This window comes from Callospermophilus lateralis, chromosome 2 (genome assembly GCF_048772815.1).
Source record: "Callospermophilus lateralis isolate mCalLat2 chromosome 2, mCalLat2.hap1, whole genome shotgun sequence".
Lineage (NCBI taxonomy): Eukaryota > Metazoa > Chordata > Mammalia > Rodentia > Sciuridae > Callospermophilus > Callospermophilus lateralis.
In genome coordinates this window covers 6,304,297-6,328,240 of record NC_135306.1, presented here as the reverse complement: position 1 = coordinate 6,328,240, position 23,944 = coordinate 6,304,297, and the positions used below count along the sequence as shown (strand labels likewise).

At 51.5% G+C, this 23,944-nt stretch overlaps 1 pseudogene; it reads right to left on the bottom strand.

Annotated features, from left to right (window-relative positions):
* Positions 1-21,959: 21,959 nt before the first annotated feature.
* On the bottom strand, positions 21,960-23,243 carry LOC143641414 (small ribosomal subunit protein uS14 pseudogene; annotated as a pseudogene).
* Between the last annotated feature and the right edge of the window lie 701 nt (positions 23,244-23,944).

Sequence of the window (23,944 nt, the reverse complement as noted above, 5' to 3'; positions counted from 1 at the left end):
ATGAACAAAATGTGTCTATCCACCAACAAATGGCATATTACTCACCCTTCAAAAGGAAGGGAATTCTGACTCTAGAATGTGAGTGAGCCTTGATATTCTACTAAGTGAAGAGTCGTCACAGAGGCTAAGTGCAGTGACACCGCGTGTGAGCCCTTAGCACAGTCAGATTCAGAATGTCGTATGGGGCCTGCCTCATTTATGGGGACAGAGTCTCCGCTTGGGAAGATGGAAACGTCCTGCTGGTGATGGTTGCAAAATGTTACAAAAGTACACAAGGTCACCTAACTGCACGGTTTAAAATGGTAATGTGGCAAGTTTGGGGTCATAGGCATTTTGCAATTATGGATAAAAAAACTGTTATGGTTTAGATGTGAGGTTCCCCCAAAAGCTCACGTGGGAGACAATGCAAGAAAGTTTAGGAGAAATGATTGGGTTTTGAGCGCCTTGACTGGATCAGTATGTCAGTCTCCAGAGAGGGCTTAACCGAGGAGGAGGAGGAGGAGGAGGAGGGAGAGGGGGAGGAGGAGGGGGAGGAGGAGGAAGGGGAGGAGGGGGAGGAGGAGGAGGAGGAGGGGGAGGAGGAGGAGGAGGGCGAGGGGGAGGAGGAGGAGGGGGAGGGAGAGGAGGAGGAGGAGGGAGAGGAGGAGGAGGGGGAGGGAGAGGAGGAGGGGGAGGGGGAGGAGGGGGAGGGAGAGGAGGAGGAGGAGGGGGAGGAGGAGGGGAAGAGGGAGAGGAGGAGGGGGAGGGGCAGGGGGAGGAGGGGGGGGAGGGGGAGGAGAAGGAGGAGGGGAAAGAGGGGGAGGAGGAAGAGGAGGAGGAGGAGGTGGCGAAGGCAGCAGCGGCACCCCTCTGGGGTTTATATTTTGAGAGCTGTGCTTAGTTCCTGCCTCTCTGCTTCCTGGTGCCATGTCCCCAAACTGCTTTCCTCTCCACCATGATGTTCTGCGTCAGGCCCTGAGGAATGAAGTTGGCCACCTATGGACTGAGACCTCTGAAACTGTGAGGCCCCCCAAAAAGACTTTTCCTCCTCAAATTGTTCTTTTTAGTTCTTTCGGTCCCAGCAGCAAAAAGCTGACTAAAACAACTTTGATGGTCACCTTTGCCAGAAGCCACCACCAAGAGATGTCTGTCCTTGCTTAGCTGCACAGAGGAGCTGACCCCCAACAGAGACCCCATCCCCCCACAGCAAAGGCAGGACCCCACGATGAGCTCTGAGGCTCCCCACCCAGTCCTTCCTTTACCCTGACCTCACCCAGTGGCCAGTTACGGCCCACCCCGGCCCACAATGCCCTCTCTGGCCCCTCACGTCAGTCCTCTTTCCACGGAGCTGCCCACCTTCAGTCTGCCCCAGGGCGCCCCCTTCTCCCCTCCTCTCCTGGCCACGTCCTTGCTGGTCTCTCCCCTCAGCCACACGCAGTGGGACCTGCACCGGGAAGCCCAGGCCACACTCGTGACCCTCTGCTGCCATCAGCGGCCCCTGTGTCCTAGGCGGCGACTTCTGCCCCCTCCACCTCGCAGCCCGGCCTCCCTCCAGGCCAGCTCTCGGGAAGAGCTGCTCTTACTTGATGGAAATCCCAAAGCAACCGGAGGACCCCCTGCCCTGCAGCTATGACCTCCCACCTGGCCACTGCGGCCTTCCCTCCCCTCCTCTCACTCCCCCAGCTCCCGCCAGGCCATGTGCCAGGCGCCCCCTCCCTGGGCCTCCACCCCAGCATGGCCCGTCTCTCCTGCGTCACTCACTGGCCCGTCTCCTGGATCGTCCTGGGCCCCAGTCATCCTCAGGCGAAAGCCACCGTGACGAGGAAGTCAGTGCCGCAGTCTGGCTGGGCACAATTCAGGAGCCACTTGTCAAAAGAAACTAACTTTATTTTTAGAACCACACAAGATAAACAAAACAGCTCCTCAGGAAAAAACCCTCAGAGCCCAACTGCCACCACCGGCTTCCCACAAGCCACACACCCCAACAACCTCTTCCTCCCACAATCCTCCTGCTCTTGAGGCCGATTGGCTGGGTCGCATGGGCGGAGCCAAAAAAGTCCCCCAATGAGCAGCTCCGTGGTCTGAAAGGGCAGGGAAACAGCCCAATGAGCATCACCGCAGAGGAGCCAATCAGCTAGATGTTGCTAGATGTTGCTGGGGCTGCTGTGAGCCAATCATCAGCTGGTAGTCTGAAAGGGCAGGGAAACAGCTCAATGAGCATCTCCACAGAGGAGCCAATCAGCTAGGTGTTGCTGGGGCCGCTGTGAGCCAATCATCAGCTGGCAGTCTGAAAGTTTGCTGGAGCCCCTGCGGCTGTGGCTCTCAACATCTCCCCCTCTCTGTTTAAACAAGAAGCATGTGGCTTAGGGACCGTGTCTGCCTTAGGTTGTCCAATAGTACATATGGTCCTTACCCGTTATTGGATGAGCTGACCTCAAGGCGTCAGCCTCCTGTCTTAGGTTGGTACCATAGTAATTGGATCTTACCCGTCATTGACTACCAGTCCAGTATACAGCCACACCTGTGTAGAGGTCTTCGTACCAGCGGGGGGGTGAGGTTCTTTGCCTCACCTCTGTTGGCCCCCAAATTTTAGCTGAACGATCATGATAAACAGAAGGGAGGAAGATACACCAAGCCAGCTGACGGCTCCTTTTGGAAAAATTGTACCACCGACGACACCATCAGCATAAATACCCCAACACTACCAGAAGTTGCTGCACCAACAGATAGTTCACAATGCATACAGGTGAGTTCACAATGCATATAAGTGATACATAGTCCAGGCAAGTTCTGCAAGCAGTTCAGTGATGGCTATTGCAGAAGCTGTAGATTGGTTTTATCTTTGTCTTCATGCACTGGGATGAAGATAGGAATTCTGACAATAATGGCTAAAGAAAAATTATATAACATTATATAACATTCCAGAAGGCACTAAAAGAAAACAATTTTTTTAACAATTTACATTGTCTTCACTGAAGATAGGAATTCTGGCAATAATGGCTAAAGAAAAAATTATGTAACATTCCAGAAGGCACTAAAAGAAAACAATTTTCTTAACAATTTACATTGTCTTCACCGGCACTGGGATGAAGATAGGAATTTTGGCAATAATGGCTAAAGAAAAAATTATGTAATGTTCCAGAAAGCATTAAAAGAAAACAATTTTCTTAACAATTTACATTATCTTTAAGAGAATTATTAAATATAATGAAAATGAAAGGTGAAAGTAAACAAACAGATCTGTTAACCTCCTTTTTTGTTCACATTATAAAACAATCTTCAACAGCTGTTTACCCAATTTAAATTAAACCATTTAAATCACGTGAATAAAAAAAATTATTTGGATCCATTTTTTCATGAGCGCTCATCATATATGACATATGGACATACGTACGTTCAAACACAAAACACAAGTGTGCACACATAATACATACGACACATAACATAATAGTAAAGGCCTTATAACTTTTTACAGGTGAAATCTCCATTGCAATGTTTAAAAACTCTATAGTCAAAAAATAGGACTGATCAGCAAAACATTAACCTAGGTCTGTATGAGCTCAAAAAAAAAATATGGGAAAGGGCAATAATAAAATAGATATTGAAAAAAGCATTCTGGTTCTGACGCAGATGTAAGAATAACCAAACTGGAGTTCTGGATATCACATCTTCTTTTTGGTCTGTAGAAATCGCTTTAGTTAATCTGTCTGGAATCCAAATCAGCTGCTGTTCTCCCTGTGGAAACACATAAACAGACCCCCGATTCCAGGCAATCACTGGGTCAGGACCTTAGTTAATCTCTCTGGAATCCAAATCGGCTGCTGTTCTCCCTGTGGAAACACACAAACAGACCCCCGACTCCAGACAATTACTGGGTCAGGACCTTTCCATTGTCCTGTTAGAATATCCTTCCAAAGTACCTTGGGCTTATATACATTTTTTGGACACATATGCCTTTCCGCAGCACTAAGCCCTGATGAATCCAAATTTAAAAAGTTTAGAGTAAAAAGGGTTATTTTAAGTTTATCTTTGGGGAATATATACCCCTTCCCAATTCCTTCTTTTTGCTTTAGTAAGTACATTTTAATAGTTTGATGAGCTCTTTCAACTATGCCTTGTCCCTGTGGATTGTATGGGATTCCTGTTATATGAGTAATGCCAAATGATGAGCAAAATTGTTTAAAAGAGGTAGAAGTATAACCAGGGGCATTATCTGTTTTTAACTGTTTTGGAACGCCCACAGTGGCAAAATTTTGTAAGCAATGAGCTATAACATCTTTAGTTTTTTCTCCGGCATGAAGGGAGCCCATCAAAAATCCAGAAGAAGTATCAACTGTAACATGCAAATATTTTAATTTTCCAAATTCTGGCAAGTGTGTGACGTCCATCTGCCAAATATGGTTAGGTATCAATCCTTTAGGATTGACTCCAAGATTAACTTGTGGTAAAAAGGTCACACAATTTTGACATTGTTTTATTATTTGTCTAGCTTGTTCCTTAGTTATTTTAAAACACTTTTGTAAAGTATTAGCATTGACATGGAACTTTTTATGAAAATTTATAGCTTTTTCTAGTGTAGAGAAAATATGTATGTCATGTGTAGTTTTATCTGCTAAATCATTGCCCAAACTAAGGGCTCCAGGCAATCCTGTATGTGCCCTGATATGTCCTATAAAGAATGGATCTTTTCTGTCCCAGATTAGACTTGGTATAGTGGAAAGCAAAAAGAAAATAGTAGAGGAAGGGGAAATCCTACCAGCATCTTCAAGGGATACTATAGCATTAACTATATACTGACTATCGGAAAATAAATTAAATACAGAATTTTTAAACATCACAAAAGCCTGTAATACTGCCTTAAGCTCTACCTTTTGAGCTGATTGTTTGGGTACTAAAAATGTAAAAGTTTGATCAGGTGTAACTATTGCTGCTGTACCATTATTTGATCCATCAGTGAATATATTTGGAGCATTCCCGATAGGTGTTTTTCTTGTCATTTTTGGAAAAATTACAGGATGCGATGACCAAAAAGACAATAAAGGATTAGATGGTAAGTGGTTATCAAATGAAACATTAGATTTGCACATGATTATTGCCCAAGTATTTAACTCATTAGCTAACTCATCAATTTGATTCATAGTATATGGAGTAATAATTTTATTGGGAGAAATTCCAAACACTCCCTTTGCTGCTTTTATTCCTTTGAGTATTAATTGTCCTACAGCCTCAGGATACCTAGTAAGAATAGTGTTAGGAGAATAAGATAAATGTATCCATAATAATGGGCCTTCTTGCCAAAATACTCCTGTAGGAATATTTTTTGTTGGTAGTACAATAAATAATAAAGGCAAACTTATATCAATTCTATCCAAATGCATATTTTCCATATATGTTTCAATGATTTTTAATGCCTTTCTTGCTTCAGGCGTTAACATTCGGGGTGAATTTGGATCTGATGGACCTTTTAGGATATCAAATAAAGGTCCCAACTCTCCTGTTGGTATACCTAGATAAGGCCATATCCAATTTATGTCTCCTAATAACTTTTGAAAGTCATTAAGTGATTTGAGTTGATCTACTCGTATTTGAATTTTTGGTGGACGGACCATGGTTGAGGATAATAGAACTCCTAAATAATTAATTGGAAAATTTAATTGTACTTTATCTACTGCTATCTCTAGATTATAATTTTTTAATAAGTTTGTAAGTGTGGCATAACAGTCTAGCAATGTGTTTTTAGCTTTGTGTGCTAATAATACATCATCCATATAGTGAAATATTTGTAGTTCAGGATTTTGATTTCTAAGTGGCTGGATTGCTTTGTTAACATAAATTTGACACATCGTTGGGCTGTTAGCCATCCCTTGAGGGAGTACTTTCCATACATATCTCTGATCAGGACCTTCATGATTCAGTGCAGGGATAGTAAATGCAAAACGTGGACTATCCTCAGGATGAATTGGAATTGAAAAAAAACAATCTTTAATATCTATAACTAAAACATACCAAGTTTTTGGCAAAGCAGACAATTGAGGAATCCCCGATTGAGCAGGTCCCATAATAACCATCTCATTATTAATGGCTCTTAAATCTTGCAATAATCTCCATTTACCAGATTTCTTTTTGATGACAAAAATGGGAGTATTATGGGGAGATACAGAAGGTTGTATATGTCCTTCTGCTAATTGTTGTTTGACCAGATCATGGGCTACTAGTATCTTTTCTTTAGTCAGGGGCCACTGAGGAACCCATACTGGTCTTTCTGATTTCCAAGTAATTTTTATTGTCTCAGTGGCCCTTTCTGAAAATCCAACCCATGTCTGTCTGTTCCTTGATCTATTTGTATTGGTGCTGCTATACCTTGTTCTTGTTTTCCTAATCTTTTTCCTTCCCTAAAACCTTGTCTAGTCATAATAGTGGGTGCATTTTGGTTGATGTTATTTGTTAATGTCAAACCTAATTGATCTAGGACATCTCGTCCCCATAAATTTATAGGAAGATGATCCAATACATATGGCTGTATAGTTCCTTCACATTCTTCAGGATCCTTCCAATCTAATACCATTGCACTTCTATGGGGATTAGTCGCCACTCCTAGGCCTCGAAGCGTTTGAGTGGCTTGTTGTAATGGCCAATGTTTTGGCCATTCTTGACGAGAGATGATGCTAAGGTCTGCACCTGTATCCAGTAGCCCATTAAATTCATGTCCTTGAATATTTAGTTTTAGCATGGGGCGAGAATCTAAATTTAAAGACAGCATAGCCCAATCTACACCTGTGGAGCCTAATCCCTTGGAACCTCTTTCTACAGCACGACTGGAAAATTTATCATGTAGGCTTGGTATTATTAGTAACTGTGCTATTCTATCTCCTGGTGAAATTACTGATATACCATTTGGAGAACTGGCTATAATTTTTATTTCACCTTCATAATCGGGATCAATTACCCCAGGACTTATCATAAGTCCTTTTAGAGTAGAAGAGCTGCGTCCCAATAATAAGCCTACTGTTCCTTTGGGAAGAGGTCCTTTCACCCCCGTGGGAATGATTTGAACTCCCATCTCCGGAGTTAGTACTGATCTGGCGGAGGCGCAGATGTCCAACCCTGCGCTCCCTCTGGTTTGTCTGATGAGGGATCTGATGGACAATGTGTCCTGGGCACTACCCTGATAGGGTTGCTGGGTTCCTCCAGTGCTCCGTATATTTGTGGTTTTGGGCCCCGGAGCATTGGGCCCCCCTGTCCATTTTTTGGCAATGGAGCCCAATGCCTTTCTCCACGATATCGTGGATAAACACTTGGTCCTTGTTCGTTTTTTGATAATGGAGTACCCTCTATGGTGGTTTGAGAACGGCATTCATTAGCCCAATGTCTCCCTCTACGGCATCGTGGGCAAATACCCGGTATTCTACTCCTTTGATACCTAGTTTTGTTAAACCCTCCGCCTATGGGGCAATTCCTTTTAAAATGTCCTGTTTGTTCACAATTGTAGCATGTTCTTGGCCTGGAATCTAAAGCCTGTTTTACTGCAGCTGCCACAATTTTCCCTTGTTCATTAATGTCTCTGGCATCTAAAGCCTGTTTTACTGCAGCTGTCACAATTTTCCCTTGTTCATTAATGTCTCTGGCATCTAAAGCCTGTTTTACTGCAGCTGCCATGACTTGCTCTTGTTCATTAATGTCTCTACATAATTTAATATATGTGTTTAAATCTTCATGTTTCCATGGTCTAATGATATCTCTGCACCAACGATTCGCTTGGTCATAAGCCAATTGTTTTATTAATGGCATTGCTTGTTCTGTATTCCCAAAAACTCTGGTAGCTGTTTGAATAAGCCTATCTACAAATTCAGCATAAGATTCATTAGTTCCTTGTATTATCTTAGATAATTGACCTTGTAAACCTCCATGTCCTTGTAAAGTCTTCCATGCCTTAACTGCATCTACAGCAATTTGTAAATATACACCAGGATCATATGCAATTTGTTGGTGCTGACCCTCATAAGGTCCCTTTCCTAACAACATATCTAGATTTCTCTGAGGATAACCAGCTGCTGCATTTCGCCTAGCCGTCTCCTTGCAAAATTCCTCATTGGCAACCTTCCATAACAGGTATTGTCCTCCATTTAGCACAGCTTTACACATATTAGCCCAATCTGCTGGCGTCATGTTCAAGTTGGTAATGGATTCGACCAAGCTTACAGTGAAGGGTGCTTGAGGACCAAAGGTTGTTACAGCCTCTTTTAGCTGCTTCACTGTTTTGAAATTTAAAGTATGGTAAATTCGCTGCCCTCCTACCTCAAATACAGGGCATGTTAATACTTGAGATCCTGTCTCAGGATCTGAACTATCCACTGCAGGGGTTGGGGGCCTCTCAGCATATGAAGGTGGCCTTGTCAGTTGGACACTTACGTCCTCTGGTGATAGAAAGGTTTTAGTAGCAGTCTCCTTTTGTAACTTTCCCCCTGATGGCTTTTTCTGCTCTAAACTTTCTTTCTCTATCTGATTAGCTCGAAAGACCTTCTCTTTTACTTGAATCTTTTCCTCTTTCTGACTAACTTGAGAGACCTCCTCATTTACTTGAATCAGTATGTCTTCTCCTTCCTCTACCTTTGTCTGAATTGAAGGCTTTGGACTAAGAAAACCAGATACCAATGCCCACAATGCCAATGTGCCAGCTGGCAGAGTTCCTGGGCTGTTCTTTTCTATTCTTTTTAAATCTTCACCATGATGGTTCCATTGTGATATATTTAATAACTCCTCCTTAAAAAGCCATGGGCTACATTTTTGCATTGTATCAACGTATGCCCTGACTGCTCTTGATTTTACTGGGATGCCTTCTTCCTCTAACAATTTACTTAACACTCTTTCAGTTTGTTTTTTACTAATTTCTGATCCTGTATTTCTACTATAATACAACCCAACAAGATGACGCCAAACAAAACCGAGACAGAATGAAATAAAAATGGAACCACACAAAATCATTATAACCTTTCTATCCTCCTGACATGTGCATCCGTCCTTTCTCCCTATCTGTTCCTCAGATGTAAATAGTTTTTCCTCAGAAGTGAGCGGTTTTTCTTCCGTCTCACTCATCTCCAGGGACAGGCAACTTAAAACAAAAATGAAGCAAAACAAAAGAGGAATCTTAAAATGGCTCCCCATCCTCTCACCCTGCTCTCAGGGGCGAGCGGTTTACTTACCCTCAGTCGCTCCCCGTGCGAGCCACCAAATGCTGCAGTCTGGCTGGGCACAATTCAGGAGCCACTTGTCAAAAGAAACTAACTTTATTTTTAGAACCACACAAGATAAACAAAACAGCTCCTCAGGAAAAAACCCTCAGAGCCCAACTGCCACCACCGGCTTCCCACAAGCCACACACCCCAACAACCTCTTCCTCCCACAATCCTCCTGCTCTTGAGGCCGATTGGCTGGGTCGCATGGGCGGAGCCAAAAAAGTCCCCCAATGAGCAGCTCCGTGGTCTGAAAGGGCAGGGAAACAGCCCAATGAGCATCACCGCAGAGGAGCCAATCAGCTAGATGTTGCTAGATGTTGCTGGGGCTGCTGTGAGCCAATCATCAGCTGGTAGTCTGAAAGGGCAGGGAAACAGCTCAATGAGCATCTCCACAGAGGAGCCAATCAGCTAGGTGTTGCTGGGGCCGCTGTGAGCCAATCATCAGCTGGCAGTCTGAAAGTTTGCTGGAGCCCCTTCGGCTGTGGCTCTCAACAAGTCAGTCCCCGTCCCCTCCAGCTCCCACCCCACTCCCGGGTCCTCTGCCCGCACATTCCATCAGCGGGGGTCTGTGTGCCCTCTCTTGGTCATCTTCTGGGCCACCACATCTGGCTCCTGAGCTGGCCACCCACCCTAGGCTCTCGCCAAGGTCAGCACCGACTGGCACATCCCTGACCCCAAAGGCCGGCCTTGGGCTCCATGTGGCTCCACCTGCAGCAGCTTGGGACCAGCTGGTCACTCCTCCTCCGTCCACCTGGCGGTCCACACTCAGGCCTCGCCTTCTTGTCCTGCCACCTGCCTTCTCCCTGGACACGTCCTCTGCCCAAGAGGTGCCAACCTCAGCCTCACCTCCCTGGCCTCGGGCTGGCACGTCCACAGACCCATGCTGCTTCCCCAGGACGGCTCGGCTCCCAAGTGTAAGGCGTCCACACCAGGACGCCCCAGCTAAGCCCATGCTGCTCTTCTCTGTAAACAGAGCCCTCGGTGCCCCTGACACCTGGCTTCCGGCCTCACAGCCACAGCTGCAGCAGCAGGTCCTTCAGCTCTAACCAGGAAGCACCTGGGACCCAGCCCCGTCCTGCTCTCCTGGGACCCAAGGCCAGAGAGACCTTGCAAAATGCAAGTCAGTCACGGCTCTGGGGGCTCAGGACCTCCAGGGGCCTCTCATCCGGTGGAGAGGAGGGTGCGAAGTCCTGACCGCAGCTCACCCAGCCTGGCCGCGGCCCGGCTCCTCTGACATGGGAGCCCAGTGAGGGCCGTGTGGGGGCAGGGCTGTGTGTTCGTCCGTCCGCAGCCATCCCCTGGCCTGGTGACCAGCACCATGACTGATCAATGAATGACTGACCCTCCCCTCCAGACTCCACCCAGCCCCGCCCCGTGGCCTGCACCTGACCCGCCTCTGCCAGGTGTGCAGCCTTGGGAGCAGCTGGTCCTGGCTGCCAGCACTCTGAGGAGGGGTGGACAGGGACCAAGGTGCTGTGCCTGCAGAATCTCCTCGTGCTGTCCTGGTCACCCTCCTGGGAGACCAGGAGCAGAGAGCTGCCTGCTGTCTGGCTTCTGGCCAACAGAGTCCTGAAAAACAGAAGGCTGCAGAGAGCCTGGAGCAGCCCTGGCTCCTCGCTCGGCCTTGTCCCGTCCTGTACCAGCCGCGAGCAGCCTGCACGGGGCTCCAGGACACTGCACGGCCCCCGCCCCTCGCTTCTGGTTTTTATTTTTAGTTTTTATTTGTTCTTTTTAGTTATATGTGACAGCAGAGCGTATTTTGACACAGCGTACATATGTACATACGTGATGGAGTCGAGTCACACTGGACGTGTATTGATATATGAGCACAGGAGGGGGATGCCCGATTCTCTGCTGTCCTTCCTGTTCCCATGTCCCCTCCCTTCCCTTCATTCCCCTTTGTCTAATCCAATGAACTTCTATATCCCCCACCGCTGTGTGTTATAATCTGCATATCAGAGAGAAGCTTTGTATTTGGGGGGTTGTCTTATTTCACTTACTGTGATATTCTCCAGTTCCATCCATTTACCAGCAAATGCCATAATTTCACTCTTCTTTAAGGCTCAGTAGTATTCCATTGTGTATATGTTCCACATTTTCCTTATCCATTCATCTGTTGAAGGGCACCTAGGTTAGTTCACAGCTTAGCTGTTGTAAATTAAGCTGCTATAAACATTGATGTGGCTGTGTCCCTGTAGTAGGCTGATTTTAAGTCCTTTGGGTATAGACCTAGGAGTGGGATAACCGGGTCGAATGGTGGTTTCATTCCAGGTTTTCTGAGTTCTCCCCCTACTCTTTCCAGGGTGGCTGCACTAGTTGGCAGCGTGTGAGTGGACCTTTCCCGTCCTCCCTTCCCTCACTTCTGGCGAGAACACTTCAGGCCAGTGCCTGGGGCTGGCCTAGACCCCTCCCCATCCCATCCTGAACCTCCCTGAAGTCTGCTCCCACCCACGGAATCTCCTCGGGGCCAGCTGCCTGGTGGCTTTAGGCTTGGGTCCCGCTCATTTACTTTGCGGGGTCACCTCTGCTGTCCTCCCAGTAGGGCCAGCTTAGCGTCAGACACACTTGTGTGGGGCACACTTAGGGCCCCAGCCAGGTGGTGGCACTCTGCCAGGGTGACTCGCCAACCCCCACTTCCCGGGCCAACCTGGAGCCTGGGCTGCCGGGGCTGACGGCCTGGACCTTGCCAGCTGGGCTCCCAATGGGCTTGGGGTGCTCTCGTAGGGAGGACCTGCTGTGCTGTCCTGGTCACTCTCCTAGGGGACAAGGGAGCATGCCCCTCCCTCCGCCCTCACAACAGCCCTGGTGGGCCTCTTACAAATGACAGGCTCACACCGCTGGTGGGGAGGGGGGACTGACCTCTGAACCGCCATCCTAGACACCAAGGGAAGCCCCTCCAGAGTCCCCGTGGAGAAAAACATGAGGAGCCTTTTGACGCTGTTTCAGAAGTTTAGGAAACACCCAACTGTCAGCCAGGGGCAGGGCTTCTGCCCAGCCTGCGACCCCTCCCTGGCCAGGCTGTCCCTCCGTGGGCCCTGGGCCTGGCACCTGGCGGGCACTCCTTCCCCACCTGTAGGGTTGTTGGAGATTCCTGAAAGTTCCTTGGAGGTCTCAGGTAAGAGCCTGAATCTTGAGAGGGGCAGGGGAGGAGGCCGGGTGCCGCAGTCTGGCTGGACACAAATAACCGGGAGGTCATGAGCCACTTGTAGATTCAAGCAGGAACGAACTTTATTCGAGAACCGACTCGAACTCTGCGAGAACTCAAAAGTAGTGGGCACCCGAGGTAGCAGGAGCCGCCCTATTGCCGGACAGCAGAGGTTTATATACACAACTGAATACACAGCCTGCCCCAATCCAGCATCATCCAGTTACAGCAGTCAGCCATCATCCCAATAATTATACACAGCTTAACTTAACCGTCATCATCCTAACAGCTCGCTGGCGCTACCCCTCAACCACTCCTTCTGGCAAAATGCCAGGCGCCATCCTGACTTGGTTGTGGCTCTCAACAGCCAGGGAAGGCAGGCCCCCAGGGGGCCTCTGGGTTCAGACCCCCAGAGACCCTGCTCCTCGTGGGAGGGAGGAGCACAGTGGGATGGGTCTCTCTTGGGGGAAATGCAGGCTGGAGGGGCCGGCCAGGGACAGGGAGGCCAGAAAGCACAAGGCCCAAGGTGGCTCCCAGCAGGCAGCAAGTCAAGGTCACTGCTGAGAGAGATCCACGATGAGACCCTAGAGGGACGCCCCGTGCCCACCCGAGAGGCCTCGGACACCACTGGAGGCAGGGAGGTGTCCATCTATAAGGCAGACGTGCAGGGGTGAGACTGAGGCAGAACTTCGGGAATCTATTCCCGGTCTGAAGACTAAATTGAATCAATGCATAGAGATTCTCAGTTTTAAGTTTCTGTACTTGAATTTTTCGTGTGCACATAGCACCTGCCAATACCTGTCTGCCATGACATTCAGTGATGAGCGCTTGCTACCCCCTGTGTGGGTTTTATCTGCACATCCTAGGACCCTGGGTATTGCGCTCCTCAGGAAAATGCATAGAACACCCGCCCCTGCTCTGTGCCGTGCCCATGGCTGCTTGGCAGACACAGGCTCAGAGAGGGAGGTCTCCTGCCCAAAGTCACACAGCTGATGTCTGACCCCAGGTCTAGGGAGTGCTTCAGCCTTGGCTCTCCCACCACCCTCTGCTGTCTCCTTGTTAGCACCAGAGCCCTGAGCTCTTTTAGGAGGTGCCTGACTTCCCTGCGCTTCCTGGTAACCACTCAGTGTCTGGGGGGTTCTGCCCTAAAGAAGCCTTTGGGGGGGCTGTTCCCCGTGTGTGGAAATGGCGGGGAGCCAAGGTAAGGATTTGTCGGGGTGCCCTGAGGGGTGGGGCTGCCGCTGCCCTGTTCCTCCCCCTCTCCTGCTCCCAGCCAGGGCAGGACGCTGAGACCCCTGGGGGTGGGATTCAGGGCCACACATTTCCAGGGGCCGGGTGGTGTCTGCGCAGCCCCTGGCTGGGCCTGCCTTCTGCCTCGACTTCGTCCTGAGGCTGGATCTAAGGAGGCCCCCACCCCCGCCCCCAGCCCCAGGGCCTGGCCACTTCTTTTCAGTCCCTCTGGCACCAGCTCTGCCCAGGGCTCTCCGCATCCTGTGGTGGCGGTGGGTGATGCGGTCTCCTGAGGCTGAAGGACGTCCAGGGCACCTGGGCCGCTGTTTGGGGCCGTGAGAAGCAGCTGCCAGTCCCAGGGCCGGCCCAGAGGCCCTCGGGGCCCCTCCCAGCACCCTGGGGAGCCCTTCCACTCGCACATCCCTTCCTAAGACTTTAATTGCAGCTCCGTAAAGGAAGCCACCAGCATGGAGCGTGAGCTGCTGCCTCCTGCACCCCTGTGGGGGGTTTTCATTTGGAGCTTGGCCCCCTCCCTCCACCTCCTGCCCCTGGGGCCAGGGTTCTGGCTGCAGCACAGGGTGGGAGCCGTGGTCACTGGGGTCCTGCTGGCCCTCCTGTCCCACGTGGCCAATCAGCGCTGCAGACACATCATCCTCAGTGTGAGGGTGTCCTGCAGGGAGAGGCCACTGTCAGCTGGGGGAGGTGGGCAGGGTGGGCCTTGGGGTGCAGGGTAGGGAGGGCGTCCGGTGGAGGGGGCCTGGGAAGGCGGGGAGCATTTGCAGGGAACAGATCTACCATGCAGGGAGCTGAGGGGCGTGGGCCAGCCTTCCTTGGGCCTCACTGTCGTCCCTGTCACTGGGGACCATGGGGTGTCTACAGCTGGCTCCTGTCAGCATTAAAGGCGCTCTGGTCCCCACCTTGGAGGGAGCGGGTCCCCTGGTTCACCAGCTGGGGGTTGTCCCTCGATGATGGAGTTGTCCCCAGTGTGCCAGCAGAGCTGGGACCTGGGGGACAGTGACCTTAGGGGTCTCGCTGACGTACCCTGTGAAGGTGATGCCCCCTTTCCCTCAGTCCACCCTGGTGGGTGGGAGCCCACACCTCGTCAGCCCTTAATATCAAAGAGCTGTCGGGCGGCCGTTTAGTTTAACTGTGGCTTATTTGTACCTGTGCCTACTGTGGATGGCGCGTGATCTTCGCTTTCCAGGTGGCCATGTAAAGTCCCCTGCAGAAGCATTTATTTAGGTCAAGACGGTGGCTTGAGACGGCCAAGCTAGTAACGGGGTGGGTAGGACCCCGGTGGAGTGGAATGTGGGGAGCACCAGGTCCAGACCAGGTGCCAGACAGACCCCGGGCAGAGCTCTGCTTTTTGTCATTTGTCAATCAGGATCCACATGGGACATTTGTTTTGTTCTGTGGGACCCAATGGAGGAGACCGTGGACGGGAGCCGCTTGGTGGAGGGTGGACACTGCTTGCCAGTCCCTCCCATGAGATCCAGCAGGAGAAAAGAACAGGGACGTGCGCTTGGCCAAGCCCCCCGCGCCTTCCTCCCACCCCGAGGCTCCCCGCAGGCGCGACTCCACCTGCCCCAGGAGCGCTCTGTGTGCCCACAGCCTCCTCTGCAGGATGGTGAGGTTGGGCTGCTGTGCCCTGGCTGCCTGTCCCCTCTGTCCTGCCCTGGGAGGGCCTGGGGCAGGTGGGTGGGCAGGGATGCTGGTGGGGCTGCCGGATCACCCCAGGCCCGCCCTTCATCTCTCCTCCTGGCCCACTGCAGAGCCTACCCAGCCCCCACCCAGAGGGGCCCTGGGAGCCCCGGCCTGCCCTGCCGTCTCTGCCCAGGGACGCTGAAGCCCACTGACTTGCCGCTGGTAGAAGAAAAGGTATTTGGAATGAAAGGTGGGGCAGGAGGCCAGGCAGGCGGGGGCTCTGGTGCGGCTGCAGCGCGGTCCACTTGGGACCGGCCGCCCTTTGCCACTCTCGGGGTTCGCTGTGCGGCAGAGCAGGGGAAAGCCCATTCTCAGTGTGTGACGGGGGCTGCCAAGGGGGTGCTCCCAGCCCTGCCAGCAGGGCCCTCTCCATCGCAGTGGGTGGGGGGTCCGCTGGTCCCCTCCTCCCCCTGGAGGGGTCTTATGGCTGCCCTGCCCCCTGCCTCCCCAGGGCCTGGCCTTCCCAGTGCCCTCAGGTCCTGCTACCTCACTCTTGGACGGGGAGTGCTGTGGGATCGGGAAGGGAGGGTCAAGGGCAGACCCCCGGGCCTGCCTGGAGTTGCCCCCAGTAGCCGGTGGGCTCCCCGGGGCCTGGCAGTGCTTCAGGTGCCCACGCTGCAGTGTCCACATGCTGGGCAATCTGGACCCCAGGTTGTGACTGGCAGACCAGGGGCTGCGCGGCCAGAGGCTCCTCAGCTCACGGCGGGGTCGTTCCTCATAAGCCCACCCCGGGCTGAAGACATTCTAAGTGGAAAAAGCGTTTGATACCCCAACCAGGCCACCGTCACAGCTCAGCCCGGAGGGCCCTCAACTTTTCTCTGAACACTGACCGTAACCTGCACTTGTGCAAAAGAAGCCATCACAGAAGGAAGCGCTGGAGAGCCCTGTGGCTCAGGGGGCGCTGACTGAGGGGTGACGGCAAGGGGTGTAAAGCAGCCAGGTGTGAGCTGAGCCATGGTGAGGTGGGGACCATCTGTATTGAGGGGTTACTGTCCAGGGTGTAGCACAGAACTGGGGGCACAGTGCTAGGAGCTAGGGAAATGGGGCTGCCACCCCCAGGATCTCAGGGTCCATGCCAGGGCCTCTCAGTCTTGAGGGGACAATAGCGTGGCCTGGGGGCCTTGTTAAAACCAGATGGCGGGCCAGGCCCCGGGGGTCTGATTCCTAGGTCTGTGCATTCCCAACAAGCCCCTGGGTGGTGCTGATGGTGCTGACCCTGGGCACCACACTTTGAGAACCACTGGTGTCCTCAGGTGGCTGCAGTGGTCCTGGCTGGGACTGAGGCCAGAGACCATGTCCTCCTTATCCTCAGGAGCTGCCTCAGTACTGCATGGAAAGGAGCAGGACAGAACCTGGGGACTGTGGCACAGGCCTGCAATCCCAGTGACTCAGGAGGCTGAGGCAGGAGGATTGCAAGCTTGAGGCCAGCCTCAGCAACTTAGACCCTAAGTAGTTTAGTGAGACCCTAGTAATTTATCTCGGTGATTGAGCATCCCTGGGCTTAATTCCCAGAAGGAGAGAAAAAAAAAAATCAGCAGGATATAAGTGGGCACTAAGCGACTGTCTAACTGTGCCCAAGGGGCCTGGGGCTGTGTGGAGACGTCTCTGCAGGGTGGGAGCTGGTGGGGCTCTTGTTTCTAGGTGAGAAAGCTGAGGCTTAGAGAGGGCAAGTGCTCTGTCCAAGGTCACAGCCAGTGTGCCAGGGAATGGGCACCAGACCCAGATCTGGGGAACTTAACCTCACTTCTGGTTTTACCTAGTTCCAGTCGCATAAAGGGAAAGGACTGGGACGAAAGGGAGTGTGTGGAGGAAGGGAGCAGGTGACAGAAAGGAGCCCAGGGCCTGGGGTGTGTGGGGGCATTGGACAGAGCAGCCACTCAAGTTGGGGCATGGCCAAGCCGGGAACATAGGCTCTGTCCCTCCCTGGCCTGATGCCCACCCCACCCCGGCTGCAGGGGTCTTCAGGCCAGGGGGCCCCTGTCTCCACCACCCAGGCACACGGACACCTGCCTTGCTGTGGAACAGGACATCTTTTCTTCTCCTTTCCATTTTTCAGGTCTGAACTAAGAGTCACCTTGTGGAGCCCTCCACTCCCAAACCCTAAGGAATCATCCTGTGGGCTGGAGATTTAGCCCCGAGCCTATAGGGTCCAGTCATTCTCACAGGGACCTCTGTAGAAGGTGCTGGAAAACTCTGAATACTGAAAGCGCTGCTTCAGAGGACCACAGCAGAGTAATAAAACAGTAAAAATACAACATGCTTAGTGAAGTGTGCATTTCAGGTAAGTAACGCATAACTTGTGACAATAAGCATGTCCCAAACATTAGATGGGATATACTTATGCTAAAAATTTTGGTCTTTTGCTAAAAATTTTGGTCTTTTGTCTCCAATTCTATTGTAACTCAGGGTCTTGAGTTTCATCGGGTCACCTTTCTACTTCCTCCCTGTCTCATGCCCTCGTGGGCAAACTGCTAGTTCCCAAGCCCCTGGGGACAGGACCCTGCTGGTCCAGGCCGGCCCTGCACGCACCCGCAGCCCGTGGCAGAGAACCCAGCGGGAGCAGGAACTGGATCAACACCTACCTGTTGCCAGGACTAGACGGAGCCAGCCCCTGGCCAGGCGGAGCTCTGTGCTCGCGCTCTCCTCCATTCCTGCAAAGACGAGCACAAATTAGCGGAAAGTCTTGGTTGATTCCAGGGGCTGCTTTTCAATTTTTGTAAAACATCTGTGACTTCCTGCGCACCTACTGTGCACACAGCCTCACCTGTTCTCACACACACACACACCGCCTCTCACCCCTCGGCTGGAGAGGCCGCACACCTGGCCCCAGGTGGCGCTGCTGGAGGCTGAGCTGAGGTCCTCCTCCAGGCTCGTGCTGCCAGCCCAGCGTCTCCCCTGTGGTGTGGACAGCTGCTGGCTCAGCTTGCTTTGGTGAAGGTCCTGTGCCGCCTTAATGCAGCTCCTCAGTCACTCCCTGGGTGGGAGGTGAGAGGAGAAGCCCCGCCCGGGAATTCTGACTGAAGGAGGCTTTGAGGGAAAGAACCCAAATCCCAGAGGGTTCAGGGGGGTGGCTGAGTTCTTGCCAAGGCCCCCGGCTGGACTCCAGCTCAAACCCAAGGACCAGCTGCTGTAATGCAGATGATGTTCAAGGTGACTAGGGACAGGGAGTGGTCCCCCGTCCCTGGGGGCCTGGGCCCTCACCTGGACCTGAGGAGCCCCTGAGCATCTTTGCAGCCCAGGTTGCTAGGAGAGCTGTTGAGAAGAGGAAGCCTACTCAGGTCTGGGGCCCTGGGGTCCAGGGAAGCCAGAGGGACAAGGCTTGACCTTGACCTGCTTTCTAACTGGGGCAGGAGTCTGCCTCCCGCTTTTCAGGCTGTGGGGCCTGGGGAGAGTGTGCATGTGGGTGACTGTGTCTCCGTGTGTGACAGTGGGCAGGGCCCGCTGGGGGGGTGCTCATATTTTAGGGGCTTCCTCTGGCTGGGAGGAGGGGCCATCTCCTGGAAAGTGGCTCTGACCGTTCCTCAAAACCACTCCCCCTGGGCTCCTGAGGCCTGCAGGCTGGCTCCTGCCCACGCCTGCCCCAGGACCACGGTGGAACCCTGGCTTTTCCTGGTAGCCCTCAGGCCTGTGCCCACCCCTGCCAGGCCTCCTTCCCCAGCCTCAGGTCTCCTCCTGGGGGCTTCCCTAAGAGTCCTTCAGCCCTCAGTGTCCTTCCAGGGTCCCTCTGCCCCAGGTGTTTGCCCCACCCGAGGTCTGTTCTGCTGGCCCCCTGGCCCCAGTTCCCCTGGGGAGCTGTTGGAAGCACTAAGGAAGGACTGTGCTCACTGCTGAGGTTCGGATCTGAAAGGCCCCCCAAAGGCTTGACCCAGAGAGGTCCTGCCCGAGGTGGGATTTGGGCTCTGAGCGCATCAGCAGATTAACCCATTGGTGTCTTAATAATCTGCATGGATTCCTGGAAGGGGGCCTGGCTGGACAGAGCTGGTCACTGGGGTGTGCCCTGGGAGCCTTACCTTGTCCCTGGCGCCTCTCTCCCCCGCCCCCAGCCTTCCGGCCCTGACTTCGCCTCCCCTCAGGCACAGCCGTGGAGTCGCTGACCAGGGACTGAAATCTCCAAACCACAAGCCAAAGGGACCTTCCCTCCCCTCCGTTGCTCCTGTCAGGTGTTTTGGTCACAGTGATAAAAAGCCGCTAACACAGTCCCTGACCTGTGAGTGTGTTCAGAGCCCCTTCCTCCTGTCACCTGTGAGGGAGATGGCCCTGCCCTGGGGCGTCTGTTTCCAGCCAGGTGAGTGTGGGCGCGGGGATGTGGGGTGAGGCGGGCACAGAGCAGGTGAGAACGGGAAGCCACACCACCTGGCCGCTCCCTCCAGCTCCAGGCTGCCCGCTCTTCTCCTCCACGGTCCCTTTGGATGTTAAGAGATTAATATATGCAAATACCCTTTTCCTATGGTGGGTTTAGCCTCGAACTCCGTGGATTAAGTTACTTGATTTAAATACATATTTGTCTCCCCCCCAACATATACATGTATAAATCCTAAACACTAAATAAAATCCCCTCATTTCCCATGTGCTGTGGAGCTTCTAATCCCCAGTCCTGTGGGCATTCCAGCAGTTAAGATGGTTCATGGGGCTGCGGAGGTTTATGTGGAATATCAAATACCTGTAGTCAGAGGCCCCTTAATGGAGTTGGCTAATACCTGCCAAAGGGGGTCGGGATAAGGCCGGAGCTGGAGGTGTGGGCCTCGGGAGGGAGAGAGGCCCATGACAAGTGATAAAGGAGCTGGACTGGATGAGTGGCCGCCTGCCTTGCGGCCCGTATGTGGATGCATCAGAGGGGGACCTGGCAAGACTGTGGGGTCGTGAGAAGTCACCAGGGAGTGTCAGGAGCACAGATGTCCAAGGAGGAGGCCTGGGGGAGACTCTTCAAGACCACCGGGGAGTGGGGCGGGGAGCAACTCCAGAGGCCTTCTAGGTGGTGGGCAGGGCCAAGGGGTCCTGGCTTGGGATGGGCCCTGACAGCAGGGGCCAAGGGCACCAGGATGGACTTGGCCACTGGCGACAGGAAATCGGTTTCCCCAGCAAATCCTGCAAACTCAGACCTCAGCTTCCCTGGAAAGAAGGAGCCCATGAGAGAACCAGGGGGCCATCTGTGGGGGCCACCTGCCCTTCAGGAAGATGAGGGACGGCCTGGGAACGGCCTCGGGTGCTTGAGAGGCAGGCCACAGTAACATGCCCACCCTCCCTGAGACTGGATGGCCTGGGGACCCCTCTAGGCACCCCCTTGCTCCCCCCTCCTCCCTCCTGCAAGCCGAGGCTCAGAGGCCACCTTTGCAGTCACCCTGCCCCGAGCCCCTGCTCTGCCCACAGGTTCCGCTCCCTGTCTCCTTGTGCAGGACTTTGTGATTTACTTTTTTCTTTAAGTTGTAGGTGGACATAATACCTTCATTTTGCTCATTGATCTTTGTGTGGTGCTGAGGCTGGAACGCAGCGACTCACGCGTGCTAGGTGAGCGCTCTGCCACCGAGCCCCAGCCCAGCCCTGTAATTCACCTTTATGTCACCTGTTGACTGCATTCTCTTGCTTCCCCTCCCCTCCCGCCCCAAACCCATCCCCAGAGGTAAGCTCTTCGGGGTCTGGTGTCGGGCCTGCCCGGGGCCTGCCAGGGGCTGGGGAAATGCGCTGGCGACTGGATGAGCTCCATGAGCCACTGTCGGGCCCCAGCCTCCCCATGCTGGGCCAGGCCCCGGCCACGAGCTTGCTCCACAGAGGTGACCAGGGAACAAGGAACCGCCCAGGACTAAGGCAACCCAGCAAGTCCTTACTGAGCGCCGCCCTCACAAAAGTCAAGCCCTGGGCCCGCGGTGGGTGAAAGGGGTAAGGAAGACCCAGTGTGGCCAAGGGGCCCCCGGCGCCCAAGCTCTGCCCTTCTCGCCTCACCATGGCTCTCACCGAAGACTTCCCCAGGGAGGGGACTGTGGAGCGGGGCTTGGGGAGGCTGGGGCGCTGGGCGCTGGTCTTGAGAAGATCTTGGTCGCAGCTGTCTTTGGGGTGATCTTTATATAGTGCACAGCCTCCTCCAGCCACTGCTGGCCTGTGTGTCTTTTCCAGCAGGTTCTGCATATTTAAGGGGCAGCTCTGACTGTGTTCCTCTAACCCTCCTTTCCTTTCCTCTTGGTATTATTGTTGTAACGTCAGCGGTTAATGGTTGGTAAAGCGAGTAAGATACACAAGACCAACTTTCCACAGTTAATCTAGAGTTAATAAGGAGCCACCCTACATCAAACGTAGGAACTCGGCAACTGCGTAGGTCCCTGACCCCACACCATTGTCCTTCACACAACAGTTGTCATATGTGAAGGTAAGTTTTACTTTAGAAAGTCCTGTGTATTTTGTAGGAATTAGGAGGATCTTTTCTGTTGTTCAGATAGTTACGCCAGTCCTTTTCCTGAAGATCTTAATTTCCATCTTGTCTCTTTTCTCTTTGGCCTGAATAAATTCCTTGGAGCATTGCTTGTAGTGCATGCCTTCTGGTAAAAAACTTTCTTATTTAAAAAAAAAAATCTGAAAATGAAACTTTCTTTCTTTTGGAATTTTATTTTATGCACAAAGAACTAGCATGTTCTCCCTCACTGGGTGGCGTCTTGGGCAATCCATTTGAGGAAGATCACTTAGTCCAACTTAAGGAAGCCTCTATTTTTAGAGTACTGATGGAAATACTGCTGGCACATGCCGAGGCTGTATATTCTGATGGGACCATGCAGGTTTGGGCTTATGAAGCAAGAGTAAGAACCCTGGCTGAATTTTTATGGGTGGTTCCAATAGAGCTGCTGGTGATCCACCTTGCTTTCAAGGGTGCAATGAGGCAAAAGGCACAACTTTCATTTGCAGAGGATATTTTAGCTGGGTATAAAATTCTTAGGTTGAAGTATTATTTTTCCTTCCTTTTTTAAAACTATTTTTCTTTCTGGTCCCAGGGATTGAACCCAGGGGCTTTTAACCACTGAGCCACATCCCCAGCCCTTTTTAAATATTTTGTCTAGAGACAGGGTCTCCCTGAGGTGCTATGTGCCTCACTAAGTTGCTGAGGCTGGCTTTGAACTCTCAATCTTCCTGTCTCAGCCTCCTGAGCCCTGGGATTACAGGTGTGTGCCACCATGCCTGTCTTAAAAAAATAATTACAGATTCACAGGAATTTCCAAAAATCAAACAGAGAATTCTGGGTGCCCTTGCTAGTTTCCCTCAGTGGTTGTATCTACATGATAGAACAGTATCAAACCCAGGAGATGGACATTGGCACAGCATGTAGAGTTCTATCTGCTTTGTTGTGTGTGTATATATTTCTGTACAAATTATGATATGGAATTCTACCCTCATCACAAAGATCTCCTGCATGTTGCCCCAAACCCCTGACAACCAATCTTCTGCTCTCTATCTCTATGGTTCTGTCATTTCAAGGATGCTGTGTAAATGAAGGGATACAGTATATGATCTTTCCAGAGTGGCCTTTTTACTCAATGTAATACCCTGGAGATCCATTAAAACTGTTGTATCAATGGTCCATTCCCTTTTATTGCCGAGTAATAATCCATGGTTTGTTTAACCACCCACCTATTGAAGGGCATTTTGGTTATTTTCAGCTTTGGGCCATGACAAATAAAGTTGCTGTGAACATTTACATTCCAGTTTTGGTGGGGATATGTTTTTCACTCTCTGGGATAAATGTCCAGGAGCATGATGGCTGGTCATATGGTAAATATAAGTTTAATTTATTGAGAAACTACTAAATGATATTTTAAAGTGACTACCATTTTTTGTTCCCAACAGTAATGTGTAAGCGACTCAGTTTCTCTGCATCCTCACAAGCATTTAATATTATTATTATTTTGGCTTTTGGTTTTTTGGTCTTACCTGTTCTGTTGAGGGCCACAGCCCAGTCGGGATGCGCATGGCATTTTTGCCAGAACGGAGTTCTTGAGAGGTGATGCCAGCAAGCCATTGAGATGATAATGGTTATGTTAAGCTGTGTATATTAGACCCCTGCTGTCCGCCTGGGCCGGCTACTTTGGAGTTCTCTCGCAGGGATTCCCGGAGAGTTTCCATTGGTTGGGGAAGTGCCGGAGGAGGGATTTCCGGTTGGTGGTTCCTGGAGGAGCCACGTGGTGTTCGGGAGACTTCCTGGGGAGCGTGTGTGGAGTGTGCTGGTGGAGTTCAGAAATAAAGTTTGTTCCTACTTCAGTGGCTCGTGATTTGTGCCCAGCCAGACTGCGGCACTGTTCTATTTTTTTTTTTTAATATTTATTTTTTTTTTAGTTATCGGTGGACACAACATCTTTGTTTGTATGTGGTGCTGAGGATTGAACCCAGGCTGCATGCATGCCAGGCGAGCGCGCTACCACTTGAGCCACATCCCCAGCCCCTTACCTGTTCTAATAGGTGAATGGCAATATCCCCCTGTGGCTTTAATTTGCATTTCCCTGATGGCTGGTTGAACATCTAACACATCTATTTGTCACCTGTATATCTTCTTTGGTGAACTGTCTTTTGCCCATATCCTAATTGAACTGCTTGTTTTTTTTTTTTTTGTTGTTTTACTGTTGAGTTTTGAGGATTTTTACACTATGTAGACATAAGTTCTTTGTTAGATGGTTTGTTA